The following is a 21,336-nucleotide window of genomic DNA, read 5'->3' on the forward strand; positions in this document are numbered from 1 at the left end:
TGGGATTACAGATGTGAGCCACCATGCCTGGCCTATTTCATTGTTTCTATAGTGGTTTGGGGTTTTGTTTTGTTTTTGCCAACCAGTTTCTTCTTTCTTGAATTCACATGGCAGATCACAATCACTGATAGTTCTCAAATTTGTATATTGTAGGTCCAGCCACCTGAGAGATGATATTCCTATCTCTGTGCCTCAAATTCCAGATTTTCAGGGAAGGAGGTCTGGCCCATCTGGATCAGGTGTCTAATCTTAAGTCAATCAGTCAAGGCCAGGGAAGTGGGATCATATTGTACTAAGTTGTTGCTGAAAACCAAAATGTGGGAGGAGTTATGGAAGAGAAGGGACAGGGATTCGTTATTGTGAACAGATTGGACACATGAAAAGGTATCCACTACTGTTTAGTTTTTCTTATTTATGTCTGGGTTTATTACATTGTGGACAGAAGATGTAGTCTGTTGTATTTCAACCTTTAAGAATGTATAGAAATTTTCTCAATTATAGTTATGTTCTCATTTGCTTTTATAGAAAAAGAAATGTGGTAAAGTTTCCCACTACTGTTGTTTCTGTCAGTTTCTTAACATGTTAATACTACATTGTTTGGCACATGAAGTTTCAAGTATATCACATTCAACTTGAGTATACTACAATTTCCTGGAATGCTTAGTTAAATCATAGCCTCCTCAGGGTTGCAAGAGACCATAAAGGTCACTTAGTTAATTCCTCCTTCAGAAGCTTCACTGCTGTCTAACAATCCCTCAAGCGGCCATTAGCCATGTTTGAGCTCTGCATTCCATTATTCGACTGCTCTGACAGCCAGGGAGTTCTTTCTCAAATTGAACTGGACTCTGCCTTTCTGTCACTGTCACTTCTAACCATTGGCATCCCAGTCTTAACACTGAGTATCCTCTCCCATATATCACCCCTTCACATTTCTCAGGTCAATTTCCAGAAACACAAAACCAGAGCCCCTCTTTCTGAATGCCTTTTCTGATAGCTTTGAATATACTAAACATTTCACAAACTTCAAAATGCCAGTTGGGAAAGAAATACCTTAATCCCAAAAGTCTTCCTGTTTCTGCTCCTCACTTTTTAAGGGATCCTTGAAAAGGTTAGTGATGGGGGATTTTGCCTCAGTTTCTCTCAACTTCATCAGAGGGTCTAGAAACAAGTTTGCAAACAATTCTGATGAGGCACGAGGAAAGAGAGGGAGGGAAGAATGATGTTTATGTGTAGGAGGATGCCTTCAGAGCCCTGGTGGGGTGGACTCTATGCTGGGAAACAGCCATTTGGTAAGAGCATTGATCATCGGTTGAAAATTGCTTGTGTCTTCTCCATGGGTGAAGCTTTTGGAGGCAAAAGAGATGTCATAGGGAGAACTGCTGCTGCCCAAGCTGCCACTGTCACCGGTGAACATTCGTTTTGCTTGTGTGTGCCTGTCTCTCCCAACTAGGATGTAAGCTCCATATGTCAGGAGCTTTTCTTCCCCTGTCTTGCTCACTTCTGCATCCTTGAGGGCTAGAACAGTGCCTGGCATATAGTAGGTATTCAATAAATATCAGTTGAATGAATAAATCAATTCATGCAGCTCAGCTTTCTTAATTTAAGTATCACCCTCCCCTTTAGTTAACAAGTCATCTGGTTGTTTCTCTTCTCTTTAATGCATGAGAGAGCGTCCACTTCAACTATCCATGCCCTCTGGATTCTTATTTGAGCCATATTGTCGGACTTTGTCAGCAGCTTCCCAGAGGGAGGGCACTATCTATAGGAGAAAAAAATGGAAACAGAATTAAAGAATTTTTGAGCTTCCTTGGTTCTACCCTCGAAAATGTAAGGCTCTCTAGTCCCTGGAATTCCCATGTTACTAACTTCTTTGGGTAAAGACATTTGCATTAGTTTTTTAGGGCTGCTGTAACAAATTACCACAAACTTGGTGGCTTAAAATAACAGAAGTGTATCCTCCCACTGCCCTGGAAACCAAAAGTATGAAGTCAAGATGTCAGTAGGGCCATGATCCCTCCAGAGACTCTAGGGGAGAATCCAACTTCTGGTGGCTGTCAGCACTCCTTGGCTTGTAGTCACATCACTCTATTGCTTGAAGGCCAGCGTCTTCAAATTTCTCTCAGCTCTGTCTTCAGATCACCTTTTCCTCTCACATGTATTCCAGTCTCCCTCTGCTTCCCTCTTATAAGGATACACAACTGCATTGAAGGTTCATCCAGATAATCCAGGATAACCTCCCCGTCTCAAGATCCTTAACGCTCATCACATCTGCAAAGACCCCTTTTCTTTATGAGATAACATTTACAGGTTTTAGAAATCAGGACCTGATGTCTTTGGGACCCTTTAACTCAGCCCACTACAACACTGAAGGCCACCAGTTGAATATTTGTCCATTCAACAGACATCCACTGGGTATCTATTCTATGCCAGGCACTGAGCTGGTCTCTGGAGACACATAGTGGAAACAAGAGTGATGTGTGTCCTCCCCGAGCCCACACTCTAGTGGGCACACAGCAGGCAAGCCATAGACCCCCAGTGCTCATCAGCCAGTCACCTAGCAAGGTCTTCCCTGAATAAAACCCAGGATAGATAAATGTGGACATTTTCAGAGGACCAATGCCTTAGGGATTTTGCTGGGGGATGGGGGAGGAGAGGCCTAAATAAATAACTAGAATCTACTCAGCACTTATTACACACTAGGCCCTGTGCCAAATGCTCTAATACATTATCTAATCTAGTCCTTAGAATAAGCTCAGGACATAGGTCTGATTATCCCCATTTTACAGACTGAGAAAACTGAGGCTCGGAGTAAAAATAATTTGTCTAGGATCTCACAAGTAGTGAATGGCTGAGCTGAGATTTGGGCCTAGGTCTGTTACACTCTAGTGTTCTTAATCAGGCATGACCCTGCCTGAGCCACCTGAGGACACTGGGGACCAGGTAGACTGTGGGCTGAAAGAGCAGAAGAGGCAGTATTGGGCCGTGGGAAGAGCTGAATTCTGCTTAAGGTCTGTGTGTCCTTGGGTAAGTCCCTTCACCACTCCAGCCTGTTTTCCCATCAAAGTCCCCATTTTCTGTATCTGCATCTGAAACGGCTGACAAAAAATTTCATTATCCTCATGCTTTTGCTTGGAACAAGGACTCATATCACGCACCCAGGAACCCCCAAGGCTAAAAACAAGTAGGCACAGTGGAGCTAGTGGGCCATAGAGCCCCAGATTGGAGCTGCATCAAGATTATCAATCACAGGCTGGGCACAGTGGCTAACGCCTGTAATCCTAACACTTTGGGAGGCTGAGGCGGGTGGATCCCTTGAGGTTAGGAGTTCAAAACCAGCCTGGTCAACATGGTGAAACCCCATCTCTACTAAAAATACAAGTTAGTTGGGTGTGGTGGCACTCACCTGTAATCCCAGCTACTTGGGAGGCTGAGGCAGGAGAATCTCTTGAACCTGGGAGGCAGAGGTTGCAGTGAGCCGAGATTGCGCCACTGTACTCCAGCCTGGGCAACAGAGTGAGATTCTCTCTTTAAAAAAATAAAAATATATACATATATATATACACACACATATATATACATGTATACATATATACATATACATATATACGTATACATATATACATATATACATATACATATATACGTATACATATATACATACACACATATACATATATATACACACATACATATACATATATATACACACATATATACATATACATATATATATACACACACACACACACACACACATATATATATATATATGGATTACACAAGGCCAGTGGCCCAGGAGACCGGGATAAGGAGTTTAGAGATGACTCTGCAGGCCATTCTCTTGCTCCAGCCTGGGTTCTGAGCTCACAGGCTCTTATGATTTCACAGAGCACACAGGTGACAGGCAGATGGCTTCTCTTCCTGGCTCTCCATGGGGAAAAGGTCTCCTGGGGAAGTTGCATAAGACCCTCCAGCAACAGAGGGGAAATAGAGACCCAGACACACTGTGCTACCCTTCTCTGCTTGTAGGACGTGGACAGGTGGTTGGACCCTATGAAGGGTCACAGACCTCTTTGGCAATGTATTAAATCTCAGAATTCTGTCCCCAGAAAATTTCTTGCAGACACGTACACCACCAGCAACACTGCCGACATGCTATGAAGCCCATTCATGGACAGCAGTTTCAGAACCCTGGTGTACAGGGTGTGCCCTCTCTCTGAGAGAACTTCTGGGAATAACTCACCCTTGAGGGATGAGGAGAGTCAAGGCCACTCAGAAGTCACTTTGTTTTCAAGTCATCTCATGTGATTCAAAAGCTGAGGTTTATGTTTGGAGGGAGGGGTCTAAGAGAGAGAACGAGTGAGATTTGAAACCCACCTGCATACCATTCTCAACCAGCTACGTTCTTCCCTTTACATCTATCTTTCTTAATGTTGAATTTAACATTATTTCTATGTCCTTGGTGATCTGGAAAATCATCTTAAATCACAGATCTGGCTAGGCACAGTGGCTCACACCTGTAATCCCAGCACTTGGGGAGGCCGAGGTGGTTGGATTGCTTGAGCTCAGGAGTTCAAGACCAGCCTGGGCAACATGAGTGAAACCCCATCTCTACTAAAAATACACAACTTAGCCGGGCATGGTGGCGTGAGCCTGTAGTCCTAGCTACTTGGGAGGCTCAGGCGGCAAGATCACTTAAGCCCAGGAGGCAGAGGTTGCAGTGAGCCAAGATCGCGCCACTGCACTCCAGCCTAGGTGACAGAGTGAGACCTCGTCAAAAAAAAAACAAAAAAACAAAAACAGATTCTAGGAATGATATTGGTCTGCCAATAGCAAGAAATGTCCCCTCTCGCCTGCGATGGCTTTCCTTGCATTCCAGTAACTCCTGGGATGTCCCTCCCATTCTTCTGGAAACCGTGTTTTCTGACCCACATACACAGGGGTTAGAAAACCCCTGTGTTCGTACACAAAGTACATACTCCATACTCAGAGCCAGCCAGGAGTATTGGAAATTGGTGAACAGGGTGCCCCACCCCTCAAGGTCAAGTTTGGGATATCACAAGATTTGGCACTGAGAAATTTGAAATTTTTCCATTCAATCAGTGGATCTTAATCCTTGGGGGGTCACTTATGCCTTCGAAAATCTAATAAAGCTACACACACACACACACACAATGCACATAGAAACAAAAACTTGCCACCAATTTCAAGGTGTTCACAACCTCCCTGAAGCTTCCCCAAGGATTCTTTAGAGCTGCCCTATCCAAGATGATGGCTACAAGCTACTTGTGGCTACTGGGACCTTGAAATGCAGCTACTCAGGATGGAGATTTACCATAGACATAAAATACAAGCTACATTTCAAAGACTTCATTTGAAAAAGTAAAGAATTAAAAATATTTCAATAATTTTATATGATTACAAATTGAAATGGTAATTATTTGGATATATTGAGTTACAAAAAATATATGATTAAAGTTAATTTCACCTATTTCAGGATGGGTGTGTTGGCTCATGCCTGTAATCCCGGCACTTTGGGAGGCCTAGGCCAGTGGATCACCTGGAATCAGGAGTTCAAGACCAGCCTGGCCAACATGGTAAAATCTTTTCTCTACTAAAAATACAAAAATTAGCCAAGCATGGTGGTATGAGGCTGCAGTCCCAGCTACTCCAGAGGCTGAGGCACAAGAATCACTTGAACCCAGGAGGCAGAAGTTGCTGAGTGAAGATTGCACCACTGTACCCTACCCTGGGCAACAAAGCAAGACTCTGTCTCAAAAAAAAGAAAAAAAAAGGTTAATTTCACATGTTTCATAAGCCTCAGGAAAGGCTTCCCAGGATTCTCAAATTATAAATGTTCGCTTTAGGTCCTGCCACACCCTACTCCCCACTGGCCATTTCCTGATACAGTCAGGATGGCTGTGTTAGGCCGGGCTTCCCAGTGCCACACTTCTCCTTCCTTAGCATCAGCCCTCATCCCCCTGCGACCAAGGAGGTGCCTTCCCAAGGGAAAAGGGTCCCTGATCAGGCAAGATGTGGCAGTCTCTTGGCAGAGGCAAAGCCATGAGCCCTCACCAGCCCACTACCCTCAAATGGAAATCCTTAGGCCCAGTCCCTGGGTCTGCAGCTCTCAAGGACCTGGGCCCAGCTGTCCATACAAAGAGTGATCTACTGTCCTGAAAATATTAAGAATGTGCAGTGGTTTCCACTATAGCCCCCTACGTGAATTCTAGTTCTGGGCAACATCAGCTAAGAAGAATCAGAAATACCACCTAGTCCCTCATCTTACAGGTGGAGAAACTGACGTCTAAATATATTGGTCCAATAACCTGTCTGGCCACACAGTTGGTTAGTGATATCACCAGGGTGTAGCTCAGAGCATGGCTCAGAAAACACGTGCAGCATAAATGATCCAGAGAAGGAATCGATTGATCCAGGGAAGGAAGCCAGATCTCTCACTGCAGTCCAGTGTCCCTCTTACAACCCCCACTGACGTACCCTCAAGCCCTATTCAGAAAATGGGGAATTTACTTACCTGCTGATAACAGCAAGGGGACCAATGCAGAAGAAAAACAGAAGAAGCAGAACAGAATTCCAAAGGAGAGCTTTGACTCGAGAGTGACTGTTTAATCATTCGACCCTCCTCTGTGGCAGACTGTGGGTCTTTGCAAGCCCGAGGCATTCTCACCCCACTCCACTGCCTAGCAACCATATTCAAAGACTCACTTATCCTACACTAAGTCAAATTTATACCTAACTACTTAAGAGTTTAGTTGCAATTAGCTAGTTGACATGTTGTGATTCAGAGACATTTAATTAAAACATTATTAACATTCATATTTCCTTTTGTTTTGTTGAGTCTTAGGCATTTTCATAGACCTTGTAAAACTTTGAACCCAAAGACAGAGCAAATGGTCAGCGGGTGCACCCTAGTATAATTGTACTTTTTGTTTACCTCTGGTATCCATTTTAATTGGTCAGGGTCTGTGCTTACCAGATAAGTCTCTTGATCATTATCCCTGCCCAAAGGGTAAAATGGCCCTGCCTCCCAAGGGCTTACTTTATCATCTTAGTTAAGCAACAGCCTTAATTAACAGCCTCCATTTGATCTTTTGCAGAAAAAAAGAACAAGTCGTAGAGGATCCTAAATAGTAACAGCAACGAATTCCAGAAATCCGATCCACAGTTGGGTCCCACCCTCACTGTGTTGGGATCCCACAGTCATTGACTACACAGTTGTTGACACTGCTCGCTAAAAATGATCATCAATGGATACACATAGAACACAGAGTTCACGGCCGGGCGCGATGGCTCACGCCTGTAATCCCAGCACTTTGGGAGGCTGAGGCAGGCGGATCACAAGGTCAGGAGATCGAGACCATCCTGGCTAACATGGTGAAACCCCGCCTCTACTAAAAAAATACAAAAAGAATAGCCGAGCATGGTGGCGGGCGCCTGTAGTCCCAGCTACTCGGGAGGCTGAGCAGGAGAATGGCATGAACCTGGGAGGCGGAGCTTGCACTGAGCCAAGATTGCACCACTGCACTCCAGCCTGGGTGACAGCAGGACTGTGTCTCGGAGAAAAGAAAAACAAAACACATAGAGTTCACAATTTCACAAACAAACTTTTGTTAATAGGGGATGGAGAATATGATTGTGCAACTGCTGTCACCCACCTCTTCTAAGACCCAGAAACTAAAGTCCTGGTGCAAACATCTGGGTCCCTCATCAGGGGCTGGGAAGGTCACACAGCCCCTCCCTCAGGCAGGTGAAACATCTGGTTCATCTAGCATGTGGGGCTGTGAGCAGGAGTGTGCCCTGAGAGGACAAATTCTTGAAGACTCCATCCCTGTAAAGAATGTCACACTGCTGCTGCGCATGGCTGTGGTGTAGTTTGGATGGTTTGTCTCCTCCAAATATCGTGCTGAAATCTGATCCACAGTGTTGGAGATGGGGCCTAACGGGAGCCATTTTGGTCACAGGGGTTAATCCTTCATGAATAGATTAATGCCCTCCCTGGGTGGGGGATAAGTGAGTTCTCACTCTGTTCGTTCTTGTGGGAGCTGGTTGCTGAAAAGAGCCTAGCGCCTCCCCTCTCTCTCTTGCTTCCTCTCTCACCATGTGATGATCTCTGCACATGCCAGCTCCCCTTCACCTGCTGTCACGAGTGGAAGCAGCCTGAGGCTTTCACCAGATACCCAATCTTTTAGACACCAGAACTGTGAGCCAAATAAATTCTTTTTTTTAATAAATTACCCAGCCTCAGGCATTCCTACTATATAGCAACACAAATAGACTTAGACAAGCTGGTAATAAAGCCCTCAAGGGCTAATGAGAGAAGTATGGGCTTTGGAGTCAGAAACTCCTGAGTTTTAGGCTTGGCTATGTCACTTGCTAACTGTGAGACTTGGGGAAGGTTATTAGATCACTCTCCCATTTCCTCATCTCTAAAATGGGAGACTCCTCCTACCTCAAAGGGTTGTTGTAAGAATTGAGTGGGATATTGTTTGTAAAGCACCAGCCCTATAGTGGCCAAATTACTTGCATTCCTGTTCAATGTTGCATGTTTCTCTGAATACTCCCAGTTCATCCCAGAAGTGGAGGTACACAGAGAGTTAAGCAGGTAGAGTCAGTAGGGGAGAGGACTGGATTTGAATTCATGCTCTGCCATCTATTATCTGTGCGACTTTGGGCCAGTTACATACATTAAGGGTGGATAGCAAGATTAAATGAACACAAAAGTGTTTGAAACTGAGCCAGGCACATAAGAAAGCCTCATTAGCTACTGGCTATTGTTATTTTTATAGTAGATGTTCAATAAATGTTAATTGAATCTAAATTGATCCACAGGTGACTTGGGGATGAGATGGAGGCTCATTCATTAGAGGTAGGTGCCCTTTCCTCCAATAAAGTTCCCAGTGTATTTTCATTACTTCAAAATGTACAGTTTTCTGATAGAAAACTCAAAGGAGTATCGAGGCCAGAATGCTGCTGGTTTGTCCTCAGCTGGGCACTTTTTATGTGATTTACTGACTTGTATTTCTTATCTTCATGACCCTAAAAGGAACTTAAAAGGTAGTATATTATTTCATTTCCATTTTTCAGAAAAAGACATGTCATCAAACAAGACATTAAATCTCTTTTCCTTTCATAATTCTTTTTCATGAAGCTCCCAACTCTACCCTACTGAAAAAGAAGCCCCCACACAAGATGACAAAGGAAAAAGCAAGGAGGGGCCTTGAAGAAGTGTGACCTGGTGAGGATTTTCAGCCTGATGGGGATGATCAGTACCCAGACCAAGGCACCATAGTCTAGAACTTCACTGCTTAAAGTGTGGTCTGTGGGCCAGCAGCATTGGCATCATCTGAGTTTCTTAGAAATGCAAAATCTGCCCGGGTGCAGTGGCTCCCACCTGTAATCCCAACACTTTGGGAGGCCAAGGCAAAGGCAGGTAGATCATCTGAGGTCAGGAGTTCAAGACCAGCCTGTCCAACATGGTGAAACCCCATCTCTACTAAAAATATAAATATTAGCCAGGTGTGGTGGTGTGTGCCTGTAGTCCCAGCTACTAGGAAGGCTGAGGTACGAGAATTGCTTAAACCTGGGAGGCAGAGGTTGAGGTGAACCGAAATTGCACCACTGAACTCCAGCCTGGGTGACAGAACAAGACTCTGTCTCAAAAAAAAAAAAGAAAGAAAAATGCAAAATCTCTGGCCCCATCCTAGGCCTCCTAAATCGAAATCTGCATTTAAACAAGATCTCCAAGTGATATGTTTACACATTAAAGTTTTGAGAAGCACTGTTGGTAGGTATGAGATCTGGAGAATTGTGTTTTCATCCTGGTTCAGCCACTCACTAGTTACATTACCTTGAAAATTTACTTATCATTTCTGAGTCTCCATGTCCTCATCTAAACAATTACAGAAAATTATAATGCCCTCCTCCAACCTACCTGCTATTGGAGCATGTGTGTTGAGACATACATTTGGAGCATACATGTGGAAGTGTTTTGTAATGTATTAAGCACTAAATAAATATAAGATTTCATTCTTTCCACCATATGCATTTTCTTCAAGTAGATCCAGTGGTCTATGGGCTAAGAGGTCTCCATCCTATTCCTCTTTTGACTTAGAGCAGGAGAGTCTGCCCAAATATGAGCCTACTCTCATTGAAATTATGACAACTGTACCCAATGCTGCTCCTGTTTTGGTGAGGATTGTCACTATTTCCCAAGGCTTCCATGTAGGCTAAGACTAGGCAGTTTCAATGATTCAAGCTGTCCACAAAATTCCTGGGAGACCTGCCAGAGTGATAGTTAGGCCATAAAGAACTCCCTAGGATAGTCCCCCCCAAAAAAACCATGGGCTTTGGACACACATATCTGGCTCTGCCACTCCCTAGTTGTGACCTTGAACAAGTCAGCGTGGTTTTCTAAGCCTCAGTTTCTTCATCCATACACTAAAGATAAAAATACGTACTTTGCCAGACTTTTGTAAGGATGTTGTAAGATGATGTGTGTAGGCTGGGCATGGTGGCTCATGCCTGTAATCCCAGCACTTTGGGAAGCCGAGGTAGGCAGATCACCTGAGGTCGGGAGTTCAAGACCAGCCTGGCCAACATGGCAAAACCCTGTCTCTACTAAAAATACAAAAATTAGCCAGGCATAGTGGCACACACCTGTAGTTCCAGCTACTCAGGAGGCTGAGGCAGGAGAATCACTTGAACCTGGGAAGCAGAGGTTGCAGTGAGCTGAGATTGCGCCACTGCACTCCAGCCTGGGTGACAGAGTGAGAGTCCATCTCAAAAAAAAAAAAAAAAAAAAAAGATGTCTGTAAAGCATCTAATATAGCACCTGGCACATAGATGCTCAATAAATGATGCCAGTATCCATAGTTACTGTTATAGTAAATGAGAATGATTAAAATTTGTATTATAGATGTCTCGTTTCCCAGTGATTATGAAGAGCTTGTCCTAGGCAAATATTTTGAGCCTGGAATAGCCTGGGAGAAATATTCAGTCACTGACTCATATATTCAAGCATTTAAACTCTATCTATATGCAAGGAAGCTTTATATAATAGAAAGAGCATAGACAGTTTTAATCTCCAGGGTTTTAATCTGAAGAGCTAACTTTTAATCTCCAGGGTTCCTCGGTGCTCTAGGATTCTAGAATGTGCCATGTTTCAGTGTAGAAGGGGAGAGAATACCCCAGAGCAGGATCAACCTTGAGTGTGTCACCAAATCAGGGACGATTGTTCCCTTGCTTAGGGAAAAAGCCAGAATTGGAGGCAAAAAGAATGGAAGAAAAGGGAGCACCAGAGAGCCCCACTTCACAGAGAGTCAAGAATAACTCAATCTCTAGGACAGAGCCCATAACATAGTCCCTCACCCCAAACCAGGGTAATGTTTGATGTATATTCTTCGAGCAGCCTGAAACCTGCCAGAAGTTGGGATAAGGCCTTCAGCAGTAATTCTCAGAATTACCTAGAGAGATTGTAAAATAAACAGATTACTAGGTTCTAGCTCTGGAGAATCTGATTCAGTAGATTTGGGAATTTGCATACTTAACAAATGTTTCTGATGCAGGTGGAAGAAAGTCTGCAATGGAGACTGAAATCCAGTTCTTCCTCCGACTCCACATCCTTTTTATTTATTTTTTATTTTATTTTATTTTATTTTTTTTGAGACAGGGTCTTGCTCTGTCACCCAGGCTGGAGTTTTGCAGTGGTACAATCACAGTTCCCTGCAGCCTTGCCTTTCAGGCTCAAGCAATCACACCCAACTAATTTTTGTTTTTTGTTTTTTTTTATAGAGACAGGGTTTCGCCGGGTTGCTCAGGCTGGTCTCGAACTCCCAAAGTGCTGGATACTGGCATGAGCCACCATGCCCAGCCTCAAATCCTATTATTTTTCTATCATATTAAAGAACCCTAGATGACGGACGGATGGATGGATGAATTTACAACAAATATATGACAGTTTGCCTCACATAAGTCCACAGGGCTATAAATAGGCAATAGATGCTGGGGCCCTCAATTTGTTTGTCTCTACTGTCTCATTACCACAGTTCCTGAGAAGGGGCTGAGCTTTATAGAGTGCTGACTGGAGAATTCTGGGACACTGATTAAAGCCAGCTTAGCATGGTAGAAAGGGCAAGAGCTATGCAGTCAGAAGACATGAGCTTGGGTCTAAGTATTGGTACTCCCTCGTTGTGTGACCATGTGCAATTCTTGACTTTATTAAACTTTTATTTTCTCATTTGTATAAAGAAGATAAAACTGTCCAACGTACAAGATTGTTAACTACTAAAGTATAATAAATGCTATCTTATTTCTCCAGCTAAGGACACATCCCCAGTCTCACTCCATTTTCCCTCATGATCAGAAATCCTTAAGGGGGATCTACTAACTCCTCACATTTATGTACACATTGCTTTTGGGTACATAGTCCCATTTGAGTCTTTTTTGTGGTAAGTGGGGGTGTGATTCCTAAGTGACCACAGAAAGCTGAAGCAATCGGAACACAGAGAAGTGGGGTTACTTATCCAAAGTCACCCTGCCAGCAGTTGAGGAACGACAGAACACCAAGGCATCTTGTGGTTCTAAGTCCAGTGATCTTTCAACTGCCCCTCTTACCCCTTCCTGATGAGGGTCATCTCACATTAAACCCTAAAATCACATTTGACAAGTCAGTAGTGGGGAGGGGTCACAGTTAAAATTAAATTAGTCCCTGATATTAAAACTAAAAGATTATAATGGGAAACATTTTAATTTTTAACTCGCGTGTCTATATCTTGCTGTTTAAGACTGGTCGGACTGAAGGCATTCCTTGGAACACTCTTTCCTTTTGAATTTATCTCTTCAGTCCACTTCAGGGACTCTTTACCCCTCTGGCCTTCAGAAGACATTTGCATCCTGGTTTCTGATAGAGGAGGCTCTGTGAGGGAACAGAGTCTATTTATTCTAACTTGCTGTCGTCCCTAATGTACTGTCACACAAGTGACTTGCTGTGCAATGCTAGAAAGGAAACAATAAAATGCACGATTAAGAGTGTGGCTAATGCCTCCCAGACAGTCAGGTTCTCTGGAGGTCACATTTCCAGTGAATTCATTGCCCACGGACGGTTTTCCCACGGCCTTCAGAGGAGCTTAGCTGTGGGACTACCTACCTTGCCCGTTTCCACATTTCCATGAAGACTTGAAAATTAGGTGGGAAATGGGGAAGGGGTAATAGAGAAAGTAGCTGGAGTCCGCTCTACCTGGAGCCCCTCCAAGGTGAGAATGAACCTACCCTGCCCTTTCTGTGAGAGCTGTCTCTCCTTGTCCTGTGGTCCAACCCTTGCTTTCAGGAGCCTGTCCAGCTGCGGTTTCTGTGACTCAGAATGACCTGGAACAAATATATTCCATTGTGCTATGATTTTTCTGATTTTTAAAGTAAGTCCAAGTCTTCCTGGTTCTCTCCTTTTTGGAGACACTGAAAAATTAGGGTCTTTTTTTTTTTTTTTTTTGAGATGGAGTTTCACTCTTGTCACCTAGACTGGAGTACAGTGGCATGATCTCAGCTCACTGCAACCTCCGCCTCCTGGGTTCAAGCAATTCTCCTGCCTCAGTCTCCTAAGTAGCTGGGATTACAGGTGTGCACCACCATGCCCAGCCAATTTTTGTATTTTTAGTAGAGATGGGGTTTCATCATGTTGGCCAGGCTGCTCTTGAACTCCTGACCTCAAGTGATCTACCCACCTTGACCTTCCAAAGTGCTGGGATTACAGGACACACCCAGCTTTTCTAAGATTATTTTAAGAAAGCCATTTGACTTGACAAGAATGTCACTTCCCTCCAACCACACAGTCTGAGAATCAGGGCAATATTAACCCCATATTGTCAACAGATGAAGGTGATAGAAATGCAGACATAACAGAGTACTCCAGAGAAACAGAAACAGGCAATAGACAGATAGACAGACAGACAGACAGACAGGTAGGCAGTTTTACTCTAAGGCATTAGCTCACACGATTATGGAGGCTGACAAGTCTGAAATGCTGTTGAACAGGATAATTCTCACTGTGGGAGGGCCACCTTTTTGTTTTTCTCAGGACTTCAACTGATTGAATGAAGCCCCCACACTGAGGAGGACAATCTGCTTTACTCCGTCTACAGATTCCAACATTAATCTCATCCAAAAACACCCTCACAGATAAACCAGAGTAACATTTGGCCATCATCTGGGTACCTTGGGGCCCAGTCAAGTTAACACATAAAAGTCACCCTCTCCGTGGAAAAAACCTAGGAAAAGAACCAATATACACTTAATGTAATCATGTGCTCGGCATTATACATGGCTGTCTCCAATGGCACACAGCCGGATGTGGTAGGTGCCTAGTCTGGTTGACTCTACAGGCAGTGGTTTTTCCACGGTGCCTGCCTTGGATGATTCCAAATGCGGCCTTCTCCCAGGAAGCCTATGAGGTAAGAAGATGTCCAATGGCAGCAGATACCCAGGGCACCATTTGAAACAGGAGTGTGTGACACAGACCTGCTGGAGACTGTAGTGCCAGCATCAGACCTCACTCAAGAAGTTGCATCCAAGTGCCTGCCTGGTTGTCCTGATTGCTTCCTCTTTTCAGGGAGCTTATATGCAGAATCCCACATCAAAGGCACACAAGGAAAAGGCAGATACTGGGTAATTTTTGAAGTGGAAAAGTCAGGTTTTAGCTCCTTTGCCCTCTCAAGCTGAGAAGGCTCACACTTCCTCTTGACCCACTTGTACCCTGTTGGCATGCCTGTCCTGTTCCTCAGGCCTTTAAGGTACCAGGTGTCACATGGCTTATCTAACAAACTCACCTGAGTTCCTGGAGCTCAGCAAGAGAACCAGGGAAGCAGCATTAAATGAGGTTTTCTAGAGCCAAGATCAGCACCTGGCATGCAACCTTCAAGTGATTCCTACCCTGAGAACTTCAAGCCAAGGGGCACGGGACCAGCCCATAGGGAGAAGGGACCATCTGGTATCCTTCAGATCACATTCTGGCAGCACTGGGAACCACACTTCAGGCTCCTGTGACTCCAACCTGTTGGCTTTTGCCTTAAAGGAATTCCCTTACTATCACTTACCCTCAAACACAGGCTCCTCCCAGGCTTCAACAGAGAGGTGGAATCTTTACTCCCTCATGCAGCCAGTGACAGCTGTACGAGTGGCCCCCGGGCAAGTGCCTCTAAGATGTCACTTCTTTGGAGCCTCCCACTTTATCTCATCCCCAACCCTTGCTACGACCACCATATCCAGATGTGAGGAGGTAAGAACTTAATCCTGTTTACAGGAAAGACAAAGAAGGTATTTTTCAGGAGCTCACCTGGCCCCACTCCTTGAATGCTGGTTATAAAGAACTCACCCTTGAGGCTGATGTTGAGCAGAGCCAAGGCCGGCCTAACTGTGGGATAGAAGCAGCTTGGATCTAGCGGTAGGAAGAGTTCTAGCAGAGCAGCTGCTCAGCCCTGAGCTGGAGAAGTGTTCAGAAAGAAGAGGGGGGAGCTGTAGAACAGTGGTCCAGTCTGCATGGACATCACAGGTATCCCTTGCATTAAGACAGAGATCAATTAGGAACTGTCTAATGCATCATAAAAGAAATCTTCACTTGATAAAAAGGAGAATGACCAGAACGTTCCCTGAATAATGGCCACCACCACTCTCTCCAAACCCCCACCCACTTAAAGCACATTCCAGCTTTGGGACAACCCTCAGGACAGCGTTTTCAGGACCACGCACCCATCCTGTTGGATCTCTCAGGAATCTGCGGACACCAAGAAGGTTTTAGGATAAGCCAGGCTGGGTGGATCTCAAGAAATGGGCTCTGCTAAACAAACCCAGAAGGCACTTTCCATAAGTAACAGCAGAAATGCTATAATGCAAATTGTGACAAATCGGACCAGCTACTGTGAGACTGGGAGGAGTGTTTTATTCTTTCCTTTATATATTTCATTTTTGAGCATCTCAGTCAGCCTAGGATGGAGCTGAGCTGACAGTGGGGTAGAAGAGATGGTGGGTAAACAACTCAGAGCCAAGGATAGAAAGTCGAGAGGAGGGAGCTGAAGGAGAAACAGCTAGAGGGAAACAAAAAAGCCAGGGACTGTGTGGGGCTTGCTGCTCAGGAGCTGAACTTGCAGCTTTGACAAAGCTGACTTTAAGCCGACCTTCAGCGGCGCTTCTTAGCAATGTACACTGGGCAATCGCTGGTAAATCTTTATTAATTTTAATTGGCGGCACCCATTTATAAGAACCATTAAAAAGGATAAATTGAGCCCATCCGGCGTAATGTCTTCTGTTAATTAGTTTGTCAGCACTGTTTTAATATCCCCTAATGACTTCATATTTCAGACCTGACATTAAAGGAGACGCTGTGAGAAAGGAAATGGTCTTATCACAGTGTACTGTACCGTTTTTCTTTTTTGAACAAAAAGTGTCCTTCCAAATGCTGACCAAGGTTAGATGTCATTTAATTCTCAAAGGTAGGTGCTTGAGGACTTCTGAAGCCCCCAATTCTCTCTCCAAGTCCTGCCATCCCATCATTTCTCCATTTTCCTCTTTCTCTTAACCATCTCAGGCATCCCCAAAACACTCCCCTTCATTTCTTCTTTCCTCCTTCATTTACTCTACAAACATCTATTGATCTATTGAACCCCTCAGAATCAGGGAGATGGGAGGGGAGGAAGTCAAGCAACATGCAGATATTTTCTAGAAAAAAAGACCTAAAAGCTTTACATTTTCTATTCCACTGAAGGGCTTTTATTTATGTATTTATTTATTTATTTATTTTTTCAAATTCAAAGCCAGCATATTTCTTTTGGCAGGGAACAAAATATGAAAAGGAAGAGAAAGACAAAGCGATAAGGTGGGCCTTAACTCCTGGTTCCAAACATTTTTGCTCTAATGAAAACCAAAACTGACATCAAGGCAGTCTACCATGGTAGGAGCACAGGTCTTAGGGTGGTGGGGAGAGAAAGCGGGGGGGGGGGGGGGGGGGGGGGGGGCGGGGAGAGAGAGAGAGAAAGAGAAAATGCCCTGTGTTTGGATCTTAGGACCACCGCCATGGGCCTCAAAAAAGGGAGCACAAAATGATGCACTGGAATGCTGGAAGCCTTTTTTTTCCCCCGAGATGGGAGTCTTGCTCTGTCACCCAGGCTGGAGTGGAGTGGCGCAATCTCAGCTCACTACAACCTCCGCCTCCCCGGTTCAAGCAATTCTCCTGCCTCAGCCTGGCTGGGATTACAGGCATGTGCCACCACGCCTGGCTAATTTTTTTATATTTTTAGTAGAGATGGGGTTTCCCCATGTTGGTCAGGATGGTCTCGAACTCCTGACCCTGTGATCTGCCCACTTCAGCCTCCCAAAGTACTGGGATTACAGGTGTGAGCCACTGCACCCAGCCCCCTGGAAGCTTTTAGAACTATTCACCACTTGTCAAATCTAAACAAAAAGAAGGAAATTAAGTTTGTCTCTCATTGTCCCAGGGCCGAGACTTGGGGTAAGGAGCAAGGCAGGGGCCTTAAAGAGCGAGCTGCAGTGCCTGCGCTGGCATGTTGGCCAATTGCAGTTATCTTTGGCTGGTTAAGTGAATTTACAGGCAGTATTATCTAGTTTTAACTGAATTGCCCTCACAAAGAGGACAATTAGAAATCGTAGCTCAAACTGCAAGTTGACATGAAAAATGACGGAGCTGAAACTTCTCCCACTCCCACTACAAGCTCTTTTGTCAACCATCCGATGAGGTAAAAATAATGTTGATCTAATCACATCTGACAAGCAATTGCCACCCACTCCCCCCAAAAAAAGAGTAAAAAATTATCAAGAAGACTATTTGAAATGTGGATTTACATCCACTATTATTCACAGTAAACTTTGCCCTGCGCATATTCTGTGTCTTGAGATATTAACTAACAATCACGGTACTAATTTATGCTTTATGGATAAACAGACAGAAAAGGAGGCACATGCATGCTCCAAAAAATTCTTATCGATAGAGGAATTATGTGACTGTAAAAGTGTCTGGAGACCTCCCAAGTGTGGGGCTCTTGACGTACATAACTCCCTGGATCCTCAATTTTCTCTACTGTAAACTGGTAATAATTCCACCTACTTTGTAAGGTTGTTCTAACGACTAGAGACGAAGCATCTAAAGTGCCCATCACAGAGCCTGGTACTGGATGTAGCTGTCATCATCATCACAGCCATCGTCATCATCATTCTCATCATCATTACACCATCCTCATCACCAGCATCATCATCACCACCACTGATGTAGTTTGGAATATGTATCTGTGTCTCTTCCCAAATCTCATGTTGAATTGTAACCCCCCGTATTGCAGGTGGGGCCTGGTGGGAGGTGACTGGACTATGGGGGTGAATTTCTCATGAATGCTTTAGCGCCATTCCTCTGGTAGTGAGTGCCAGGTAGTGAGTGAGTTCTCCTGAGATCTGGCTGTTTAAAAGTGTGTGGTGTCTCATTCTCTCACTCTTCTTGCTCTGTCTCTCACTCCTGCTGTCACCATGTGACTTCCACCATATTTGAAAGCTTCCTGAGGACCCCCAGAAGTGGATGCCAGCACTATCCTTTCTGTATAGCCTGCAGAACCGTGAGCCAATTAAACCTCTTTTCTTATAAATAATCCAGTCTCAGGGATATCTTTATAGCAATGCAAGGACAGCCTTCACCATCATCACATCATCATCACCACCATCATCACCATTAACATCTTTATTACCACACCCACAAGCAATCTTCTGTGATCCCTTTCAGCAGTGTACAGCAATCAGTGAATCACTGAAGTTGTTTTTTAATTACAAGTCCCCTTAAGAAAATCTGTAAGAGCTTCTTGCATGGCACAGAGCTCTCTCAGATGCACTTTCTCCTTTTTTATTCCTCCTACACTTCATGCATGCTGTAGAGCAAGGCCTCACCAACTCCAACAGACAGATGATGCATTTGAATGAAGCGAGTCACAGGGACCGGGAAGAGCTTCAGAATGACAACCTGTTTAAAGGGCCAGCCTGAGAAACAGAGGGAGACCATGTCTCAAAAAACTAAAATAAAAATAAAAAATGAAAAACAAACCAAAAAAATTAAGAGTGGCTGCTTCCCAGCACCATGCAATAGTTGCCATATAGGAAGATGGGCACAGTGAGGCCATAGCATCCAATCTCCAAGAAAATCCAGAAATGGGCCAGGCGCAGTGGCTCACGCCTGTAATCACAGCACTTTGGGAGGCCGAGGTGGGGGGGATCACCTGAGGTCAGGAGTTCAAGACCAGCCTGGCCAACATGGTGAAACCCCATCACCACTAAATACACGAAAAAAAAAAAAAAAAAAAAAAAAAGAAAAAGAAAAAGTAAATAACCGGGCATAGTGGCGGGCGCCTGTAATCCCAATTACTTAGGAGGCTGAGGCAGGAGAATGGCTTAAAGCCAGGAGGCGGGGGTTGCAGTGAGCCAAGATTGCACCATTGCACTCTAGCCTGGGCGACAAAAGTGAGACTATGTCCCAAAAAAAGAAAGAAAGAAAAAGAAAAACCAGAAATGGAGATATTTTTCAGTGAAATCTTTCTTTTTTTTTTTTTTTTTCTGCATCAATCTGTTACAGTGCCTAAAATAGCACTTTGGAGTTGTGTTTCTTGAGTTTTACAAGCTTTTCCGCCTTAGGGGGTCCCCTGTTGAAAAGAAAATGTCCATGAGGGAGGAGTACATTAGGTCTCAACTGAGATCTAAAAAGAAATTTACATGTCAGTCTTTTGAGAGTGAGATACAAGACAAGAGAGGTGGGGGTGGGGAGCAGGGCTAGAGTAGGGGGCACAAAGGGACCAAAAGACAAACTGAGGGGAATTCCAAGGGTCTGTTTAACATTACCTACATGCCGGCTTTGCTAAGACTGGCTTTTACTCTCGAAAACGGGATTATTTGCTTTTGAATATCTACACCTTCTCCTTTTCCTCTGTACACTCTCCCCACCCATCCCCTCCAATCTCCTTTCCTCAGCCTTTGTGTGCATGCATGCAGGTGTATACACACACACACGTGCACACACACACACACAGGAAAACTCTGAATTTAAGAAAATATTAGGATAAAAACAACAGTTGAGGCCATGCATGGTGGCTCACACTTGTAATCCCAGCACTTTGGGAGGCCAAGGTTGGCGGATCACTTGAGGTCAGGAGTTAGAGACCAGCCTGACCAACATGGTGAAACCTCGTCTCTACTAAAAATATAAAATTAGCTGGGTGTGGTGGTGGGGGCCTGTAATCCTAATGTTAGAGGTGTTCGAACCACAGCGACTCTATCTTGAGTGAGGGCTAGGAAAATGACACTGGGACCCTTGCTGGGCCGCATTCCCAGAAAGTTAGGCATTCCTAAACTCTAGATGCTTACAGTTAAAGGAACAAATTGATCATGTTTACTAAACAGACTCAGACTTGAGAGTATCCTAATATCCTGATACCTTGGGAACAAAGACATTCCTAATTTCGCTTTAAAGATAATATAATATCGATTCTTGCAAAATACTGTCATTAAGAAAATTAATCCTCTATCACAAACCCTTGTAGGAGAGCACATCTCCCCAGGATCTTTTTTATCCTATATATACAAGCATTGTACCTAGGGTGGACGTGTTCCTCCTCTCACTTTCAGGAATGCCCTACTCTGTCTATGGAGTAGCTGTCCTTTTGTCAGAGGTGTGTGAACCAGAGCAACTCCATCTTGAATAGGAGCTGGGTAAAATAAGGCTGAAACCTATTGGGCTGCATTCCCAGATGGGTAAGGCATTCTAAGTCACAGGATGAGATAGGAGGTCAGCACAAAATAGAGGTCCATACAGACCTTGCTGATAATACAGTTTGCAGTAAAGGAGCCGGCCAAAACCCACCAAACCAAAATGGCCACGAGAGTGACCTCTGTATGTCCTCACTGCTACACTCCCATCAGCACCATGACAGTTTACAAATGCCATGGCAACATCAGGAAGTTACCTTGTATTGTCTAAAAAGGGGAGGCATGAACAATCCACCCCTTCTTTAGCATATCATCAAGAAATAATCATAAAAATGGGCAACCAGCAGCCCTCGGGGCTGCTCTGTCTATGCAGTAGCCATTCTTTTATTCCTTTACTTTCTTAATAAACTTGCTTTCACTTTGCACTGCAGACTCACCCTGAATTCTTTCTTGTGCGAGATCCAAGAACCCTTTCCTGGGATGTAGATTGGGACTCCTTTCCTGTAACACTTTCACCATTTTACTTTCTTAATAAACTCACTTTTGCTTTGCACTGTGGACTTGCCCTGAATTCTTTCTTGTGCG

General features: G+C 44.3%; 1 long non-coding RNA gene across 1 annotated transcript in view; it reads right to left on the reverse strand.

The window, feature by feature from the left end:
- Positions 1-272: 272 nt before the first annotated feature.
- Positions 273-21,336, reverse strand: part of LOC134757188 (uncharacterized) — a 45,563-nt gene continuing 24,499 nt past the window's right edge. The window contains exons 2-3 of the long non-coding RNA XR_010130884.1: positions 3,404-3,525; positions 273-1,759 (exon numbers count right to left, since the gene is read on the reverse strand). This is a non-coding gene — a long non-coding RNA (uncharacterized lncRNA). The remainder of the gene's footprint in view (positions 1,760-3,403; positions 3,526-21,336) is intronic.

Source organism: Gorilla gorilla, chromosome 15 (assembly GCF_029281585.2).
Source record: "Gorilla gorilla gorilla isolate KB3781 chromosome 15, NHGRI_mGorGor1-v2.1_pri, whole genome shotgun sequence".
Taxonomy (NCBI): domain Eukaryota; kingdom Metazoa; phylum Chordata; class Mammalia; order Primates; family Hominidae; genus Gorilla; species Gorilla gorilla.